Below are 8,838 nucleotides of genomic sequence, written 5' to 3'. Positions count from 1 at the left end.
GCCAATCACCGCCCGCCGCCGGCTCACGCGCCCTCAGCGCGCGGGGAACGCGGGGGGCGGGGGGAGAGGGGGCGCGAGGGACCCTCGGGGTGGTGCCCAAAACCCCAAAAATGCCCAAAATCCCCAAAAATCCCCGAAATCCCCATTCTGCGGCCATCTCTCCTCCGCGGCTGCACCGGCAGAGCCAAGGGCCGGGGCCCAGCCGGAGCCGGGGCTGCGATGCCTCTCTGGCTGCCCGGCCGGCGCCAAGGAAAGGACAGGCTCGTCCAGCGCTCCCTGCCCTCAGCTCCAGCCCGGGGCATCCCCTCAGGCATCGCCGGCAGCCAAGGAGCGAGACAGGTTTGCTTTACTCTCCGAAAATATCAGGGCACGCGTTAGCTCGGCCCCGTGCGGGGCTCCGACCCCCGGGCAGGGAAATTCAGCGCCGCGGGGCTCCGAAACCCGGCGGGAGGGCCTCGCTCCCTGCTCAGCTGAGGCGATTTCTCTCCCCACATTTGCCGTGTTGAGTTCACCCTCCCCATGCTCGCGGTGCTGCGGCCTCGTTCCCCGCTGGTGTTCAGGGCTGTGCATCAGCTGCGGCTGCCCCAGGAGAGGCCGTGCTGCCATCGCCCTGCCCGTGACAGGCAGAGAGAATGACAGCTCTCTCTCACAGAGAGAAGCCTCATCGCAGCCATTCCCTGGTTTTACCCCTGTGTGAAAGCTGCTGTTAATCCTAGAGATGCAATAGTTGCCACAGTAAAGTAGAGGGGAAAAAGCCTGTCCAAACTCTTTTAGTGAAATGTGGCTCAAAGGGGCAGTGGCTGCTTCGAATGAGCCCATTTTGGTGAGGATGGCTCAGACTGCTCACAAAATCAAACCCAAAGGCAAAACCTGGACCAGCCACAAGTTACAAAGAATTACTAATTTCTCATGAAGCTTTAATGATGGCTTTGAGCACAAAGGAACAGAAATTTCAGAAGTGACTAGCAGCACTACTGATTGTACATAAAGCACAGAATCTCTCCTGGCATGAGCATTTTTCTTTCATTTCAGTGCCATGCTAAACATGACATCAACATGGCTGGAAGGAAAACTGGGATGGAGAGGCCATGGGGCCCACACTGGTGATGAGGAGGGGAGTGCAAACTGTGCTTCCCATGGAGGATCAGCATTCTGGGAGACACTGATGCCCCAAGCTTCCATACGGGGGAACCTCCCAGATTTGCCTTCTCTCTACTGCCGTGAAACACATGCAAAGAGACAAGGCAAATTTCCTCTTTATGCAAGATCAGCCCTACCATCCTTCCTACCTTGTCTCTGAGCACACAGCAAGGGTCTCCTTGCCTTACAGCAGCCCCTTGGCATAGATGACAGCACCAGGAGAGTATGACTTGGTGACCAGGACACTCCCCTGTGCATTAAGTCCTCCTCTCCTGAGCCTGCCTGCTGATTCTTCCTCAGGAGGTGATTTGAGCCTTCTTTGCCTGTGTGAGTGACAAAATGGGCAGTGGGGTCCCTGCTGGGCCTGCAGGAGCTGCAATCCCCTCCATGTCCCACTGCAGCTAACAGGAGCTGGCAGGTGAAAAGGGTTAATGGGGCAGGCTTTAAACCTGTGAGGTGAAAGGGGACATTTTCAAGAAAAAGAAACAGTAATGCAGCAGCCTGTCCTTCACAATCACCCATGAGCTGTGTCTGGAGCCCTGCACGGCACCAGCATCTGCTGCCCCATGGCCAAAGCCTTGCTGCCCTCTCAGGGTGCCAGGGGGCTCAGGGTGGCGTCTCCAGAGACACAAGGGAGGCTGGCACTTCAGTCAGCATTTCTCTGCTCACAGGCACCAGCAAGTGTGATCACAGTGTGGGAGGTGAAGAATGGCTGGTGTTTTACTGCAGGTTCCAGAGAAAAATGCCATTGTGACAAGCTCTGCTTTCAGCAGTGATCAGGAAATACAAGCTCAGAGCAGAACCCCCTCGGACAAGGCTGCAAAGAGCAGCATTGTCCAAGCAATACCAGCCATTGTGGGGAGGGAGAGCAGGGAAAAGAAAAATGCCATGCCTTTATAAATAAAAAAGCTTTTTTTCTCAAGGCTAAAACAAGATTTCTGTTTAAGATACTGGGAAATCAGCCTCTAACCAGCACAGAGAACAAAGCTCCTTTAAGCACTGGTGAAAGTGAGCCTACAGCCTTGTCTAAAAGGAGCCTGTGTTTCTTGCTCACAGCTTGAGTTCCCTGTTGCTCACTGTGTTCAGGGCTCCTCACCCTCCCAGCTCTGCCCACCCCTGCTGCTGCCCCAGCAGGACACAGGGAAAAACCATTTTTCCCCTCCCATGGCTGCTGACCAAGGGCTGTGCCACACATGGGAATGCCCTAATGGTGCACAGCTGAAACCTCTGCCTCAATCTCTGTTACCCATCTCACCCCAGCCCTCGAGCACCCCCTGTTACAGCCCCAAGCAGCCTCTCAGCCTCAAAGATGCTGCAGGAGAGCCTGCTGTGAGCAGCCCCAGGCAGGCACTGCCAGAGGGGACAGGAGGTGTAAGCACAGGGCTGGGGCAGCGAAGCAGCTCCAGCCACTGCTGACACCCTCAAAGAGCTGCAGAGCAGGAGGCAAGGCAGCAGCAGCCACAACCCAGCATCAGCACAGGCAGCTGCTCTGGCTGGAGCAGCAGTATCAGCCTGGAGCCTCGGGCACCTGTGGCAGTGGCTCCGTTTCAGATCTGGGGCTGTGGGATCAGGGCTCGTCCTAATGGCACCACCCCACCTGCTCCTTCAGTGCGGGGCACTCAGCACTCGCTGGGGGCGGGAGAGTTCGCAGTGAGCTGGAGACCAGCTGAGAGGAGAGCAGAGAGCAGGAGAGCAGCAGGCAGCCCGGCCCATCCCATCTCGGCCCAGCCCGGCCCTGCAGTCTCGCATTGAGGAGTGAGGGGGCAGCACGCAGGGCAGGAGCGCTGTCGCACACCTGCAGAGCACACCCCGCCAGCAGCTGCTTCTCGCAGGAGCCCAGAGGAAGCCTTTACATGCTGCTTGCAACCCGTGCATCAGAGCCTGGCCTTTGTGTTAGAGTATGGACTAACCAAGGGACTTTTTTCCCTTTATAAATAGCAACAGCAGAGTCAACTCATGCTGAGGTGCACCGAGCTGATCTGCCTTACTTCCTCATTGACATGCCTGGCTGATCCTGGCAGAAATCAGCAAATTGTTACAGAATGGCAGGAAAATCCCGTGGCAGGTAGCAATATGGTGGCAGCCACCTCTGGGAAGCCTGAAGCAGTTTATTTTCACTAGAGAAAGTCACACACACAAACTGTTTTATTTCAATTGAGAGAAATGTCTTTTCCCCCAAATTGAATCATTCTCACTGTTGTATCTCCCATCCATTGTTCTGAATGAGATAAAACCAAATGTGTTTGACAACTGCAGCCCCTCCTACTTTCCAGGAGAGTCCAAGAGGGTTTGCTTGTGCTGAAAACACAGGGATCAGAGCTACTGGGTTTGAGGAGGACAAAGGGCCCTAGATACAAAAATCAGAGATTAGACTATCAGTGATTCTGTCCTATTCTAGCTAATCCCAGAAATCTAGGGTGAAAAAGTCAAGTAGCAATTTCCCTTCTTGGGCACCAGGCTGTGTTTAGCTCAGCCCAGTTTCAGCAGCCACAGTAACATTGCTCTCTCCAAAACTGCAGCTCTGAGACAGCAGTGGGACAGGGCAGCTCCACCTGGGCAAAGCTCACACCCAGCAGGATGCATGGAAGGACCCAGCCTGCTGTGCAACAGGGCTGAGCTGGATGTGCTCCATGCCCTCTGGTTTTACATCCTCTTTGCCTGGCAGGACCACCACCTCCTCCCCTCCTCCTTCAAACACTGCTGGGCTTTGTTGTCCTTTCCCCCAGGACAGTCCCAGAGCTCAGGGGAACAGAAATGAGATGGAGAGTCCTGTGCAAAAGCCCAAAATCCAGCCTAAAGGCTGCTCATGAGCCAGCACAGAGCCAGGCCTTGGAGCTCTGAGGGAAAGCAGCCATCAAACATAAACAGTGAGAGCTGAGCACGGGAGGAGAGCACAGCACGGGGCACCTGTGCTGCAGCTGTCCCATCTCCAAGACAGAAGAGCTCATAGAGCTGCTGCACATCAGAAAACACCACACTGCCCTAACCACTGCTTCCTGAAGGGATCTGCAGACTGAGAGCCCAAAGGTACAGTCAGCAGCACTTGCTGGGCTGCTTGCAAGGAGGCTGAGTGCCCATGAGCAAAACCCAGCATCACCTGGCATCTGGTGCATAAAGCCCTCAGAGAGCACACTAAGAGTCTAATGACTGGATCCAGATCTGAGCACAGCCCACTGCAGGAGGAATAAAAAGAGAAATTTCAGCCCATAGCAGCCTAAAGCTTCCTCTCAACAGAATAACCCACCACATGAAACAAATTTCAGCAACAGCATCACCAGTCAGCTCCAAAGGAAGTTGGGAGCAGTCATGATTTAGTGGCATCACAGGGCTTGGTATCCTCGTGGTAGCAGGCAGGGAACCATCCTTTCCTGCAATTATCTTTAAAGCTGTATTTTTGTAGGGCAATCCTCTAGCCCATATTAGAAATAATAAATCCCACACAGGGTTGAATTTTCCCAGTGTCTCCTGGTGTGCAGAGGAGACCCAAGGAAACACTGAAGGAAGTACCCTTGTTCAGCATCTGCCACTTCTATACTTGGTCATTGCCTTTAACTTGGAAAAAATCAGAAAGTAAACCTTGACATGGGGGCATTTCCAATCACTTCTTTTTGTTAATTTGCTCTCTTCCTCTATGGTCAATATTCCTTCATAACGAAAACTTTCCAAGAGCTGCTTCTTGCTTTATATATATATATATATATTTTTTTTTTTTTTTTTTTTTTTTTTTTTGCCAAGCATCCTCACTTCTCTGGTGCTTACCTATCACTCAAGACAATCAATGACAGAAGAGACACCATCACACCTGCAGGCAGGAAGTCCCCAAGACCTTGAAACAGCACTCTTGGGCAGAATGCATCTGAAAATGTGACCTTCACTTGCAGGAAAAGCATTATAAGGAGTTTAATGTGATAAACATACATTTAGGGTTCCTTTCCCTGAGAGATGCCACTTAACAGGAAGACTTTTACTACAATTTTTTCAAAAACTGTACAAAACCCCCAAAGGTTTTGAGTGACATTTATTATTGCTTTATAACTGCAAGAAATGAAGCCTACAAAAGTACAAAGCCTTACAGAAGGCTGAAGTTGTTTTACATTTGGTGTGGACACACATTAACTTTCCCTGTAAACACAGCCTGAATTGCTGTGGGTGTGAGCAGTGCTGCTGCAGCCTCCAGAGTCTCCTGAGGAAGCCAAAGCCAAACAGAGCTGCACACAGATAACTGTGGGACATGCAGTCCATCCAGGGCCCCTCTCCCATTGCCCTTTGCAGAGGAACAAGTCTGTTATCAGCCTTACATGATGATTAAATTCCTCATTACTCACTGAGGAGTAATTGCCCACCACAGGAGAGAGCTGGGTGTTCCCATGGCGCCCAGACAGAGCCCCCACGCCTCTGCCTCGTGTGGGAGCTCCCCAGGCTCCCTGGAAAAAACTCCTTCACCAGCTTGGAGCACGCTGGGGCTGCAGCTGGGCCCAGCAAGTGCATTCCAGCTCAGCTTCCCCTGCACCTGCTAACTCATAAAAGAGCCCCTGAGGTAAAGAGCCTGCAGCTGGCAGCAGCTCCTCTGGGATGGGTTGGTTTTGCCCAGTAGCACTTAAAAAAAAAAAAATCCCACAACAATAAACAAACAAAAAATTAATAAAGCCCTGTGTTTATTCACAATGATCCCAAAAATCTAAAAGCAAGTCCAAGGAACTGTCCTTTTTGCTTAGTGCAGTTTGACTGACTGGGGTCTTTCCATACCTCGTGGACACAGATTCAGAAAATTCCAGCCCCATCCCTATAAGCCTGGTATTGGAGAGCCCATGCTGCTGTGGGAGCACAGGCAGGGCAGTGCTGCCTGAAGGAATTTAGCAGGAGCAATTATTTTCTTGTGGTGCCTTTTTGGTATGTGCAAAAGTGCAAAGCACCACTTAAAAACTCACCAGAGGCAAGGAAATTTGCTCAACTTTAGTGTTTCTTAAATGGCAAAGAAATTAAGAGGGAGTAAAAAAATTCAGTTTGTAAAGGCATAAGGGTAACTAATTTTTGGTCATTTCCACAGCACAGGTCACACTGTGCCACCCACATTTTCTTGTACTTTCCAAACTCCTATCAGGTAGAGAAGACAGAGGCTGACCCCAGACGAGAGGAGTAACTGCTGGAGTAATTCTGACTGCAAGTCACAGAACCTCCAAAGTGAGGTTTGTAACAGAAGCACTTCCACAGAAGACAACTGCAGAACTGAACTGAACAGAACTGAAACATGAAGTTCAGGTACATAAAGAGAAACTTCAGAATTACAGGACAAAGCTTGATCCTTTTTGAACTGCTATAGGTATTTTCACATGTGGGAGCTGCAGCCCAGGTAATGACACCGTTACAGGTCACTGTTACTGACACAGAGGTGTGAGTAGTTAAACGGGACAACATACAGGGAACTGAAGTTATTTTCCAGATGTGACTCCATCCATCTCTCCAACAATAAAGGCAGATCAACTCAAGTTCTCATCCAGTAGAGTATGAGAGAAATCCCAGCTTTTGGAAGTACCTGTGCTGATCCTTGCCCATTTCCTAAGTAAAACATTGTTTCCAGCTCAATATTGTGGACCTGCTTCAGTCCCAGGGCCTCTGAAGCAGGGTGGGTTTTTCTGTCAGTGACACGGTGGGTGACAACAGAGGGCTGGGATCCATGTGAAGAGCCCTCTGCTCACCCTGCTTTCTGCCTCAGCCACTCCCACTCGGTGTCACCCCCAGTGCCACACACGGCTCCTCCACCCTGTGGCCGCAGTGTGACACACACCTGTCCCACCTCAGCACCACAGAGTCCTGAACAAACACAGCACTGGAATAAAGCCATAAATTTCTACAATCATTTTTATTAGTTATGCAAGAATCCCCACTAGTATTTACATAGTGCAAAAAAGCTGTTATTACTCCAAAAAGTACGGTAGACAGAACAGTTATCCTTCATACAGCAAAAAAGAAATGGAACAAACCCCTTCATATTGTATTTTATAATGTTTTTTCTACTACTTTAACCTAAATATTACTATAAATTTTAAGACATTGAAGATTAAACAGCTTTCCTTATTAGAATCTATTTAAAAAGTAAATTATATGAACTATTGATGAACATTTAGAACGTGGGCTGTGCCAACTGGGTTTCTACTTTCAGCATTAGCATTCATTGGTGAGGAAGTTTTGGGTCAGACATTCTCATGTTTCCTTGTGTGTGGCAGGGTGAGCCCCCTGTTCCTGGTTTCTATGGCTTGTTTCTGCTGGGTTTTGTTCTGTTAACAAATTGCCATGTCTAATTTTTAAATGGCTGACACTGAAATAATCTGAACAGTTTCGTTAGTTGGCACAACTTCACAAGAATTACTAAGTGACAGTTTCAGCAACAGCAGCTTTTCAAACAATAATACTTTTTTACATACATATTTAAAGTAACATTATTAAAATTTAAGCTTGTGTTAAAGAACTGGACAGAACCACATTGTGTAAGCTCCCACCCACCCATAAAGACACCTCTTAGCTTTACCAGAAGAACACCAACAAGTGCATTACTGAACATTTTCTATAATGAATTTTTAAAACACAGGTCAATACTATCTGTCACTGTTCAGCTCCAATCCTACAACAGCCTGCACACAACTTAAGCAGATAAACAGGCCACCAGTTTAAGCCAGTGGCACTAACACTCCAAAGTATGTGTGAGCAGGATCAGGGCCTTGGCCTTAATCAGACATTGCTACTTGGTCCAACTAAGGACTGAAGTTCTTCAGAATTTTTCCCTTTTACAGATTTGTAATCCATGTTTTATTATTGACAGAGACACTTAAGAGTATTTATATAAATAGGTTGTATACATAGCCACCTCTATGAGTTTTAAAGATCCCTACCCCTACCACAGATACATTATTTTTGATTTTACCAGATAAAGTAAGTGGTGAAATCATTTCTATAAACAATGCCTTAAGAAAAGTAGATTTGTTTCCCGAATAATTATTTTCACAACAAAAATATCTATACACCTATAACTACAGAAACATCTTTTCATGGGGACAGTAACAACCTGTATAAACTGCACACTTTTACACTGAAATAGAAATTCAACTACTTTTTTAAAAAATCATGGTATTGTAGAACATTTGTATGCTTTTTTCTTAAATTCTGCTGATAATAGAACCAAAATTACCACAGTGAGATACTCTCCATAAGTGCTTCAAGTGGCAAGGAACTTCCCTAATTTCCGATGCAAATGGATCACTCCCAAAGCAATTGCAATTTCATTCTTACAGTTATTGCTTATTCCCAGCTTATCAAAAAGGAAGCACTAAACCCAGTTTTCTTTACTCAGTTTCAGTTTGCTCCCCTAAGGGTGATCTGCCACATTTTAAAAAGAAACTAGTTCCTTATTTGCTGGCAAATTGAAATATAATTATAAGTGCTGTACCACTTTCAAGAACTCTATTAAACTTGTAGCAAAATTGCAGTTAAATAGTGGGCTGAATATTACAAGACTTCTTTGATATAAATGTCAGAAAACTTTAAAATGACAGTCCAAGTTCAGAAAGACATATAAAAAGATGCGCCTCTGATGTTAATACTTCAAGATCAAAAGTTATTTGAATCACTGGCACTGAAAAAGCTCAAGGAGAAACTACAAACACCTTTGTTTTTTGATGTTCTGGCGAAGTTTTGCCCTCAGTG

General features: G+C 47.8%; 1 long non-coding RNA gene across 1 annotated transcript; it reads left to right on the top strand.

Moving 5' to 3' along the window:
* On the top strand, nt 1–2,062 carry LOC141730570 (uncharacterized). The gene is made up of 2 exons (XR_012582150.1): nt 1–339; nt 1,033–2,062. It is a non-coding gene; the product is annotated as an uncharacterized LOC141730570 (long non-coding RNA).
* The last annotated feature ends 6,776 nt before the right edge of the window (nt 2,063–8,838 follow it).

The sequence above is a fragment of the Zonotrichia albicollis genome, chromosome 11 (genome assembly GCF_047830755.1).
Source record: "Zonotrichia albicollis isolate bZonAlb1 chromosome 11, bZonAlb1.hap1, whole genome shotgun sequence".
Classification (NCBI taxonomy): Eukaryota; Metazoa; Chordata; class Aves; order Passeriformes; family Passerellidae; genus Zonotrichia; species Zonotrichia albicollis.
The sequence above is the reverse complement of the archived record's forward strand: the minus strand, read 5'-3'. Positions and strand labels throughout refer to the sequence as shown.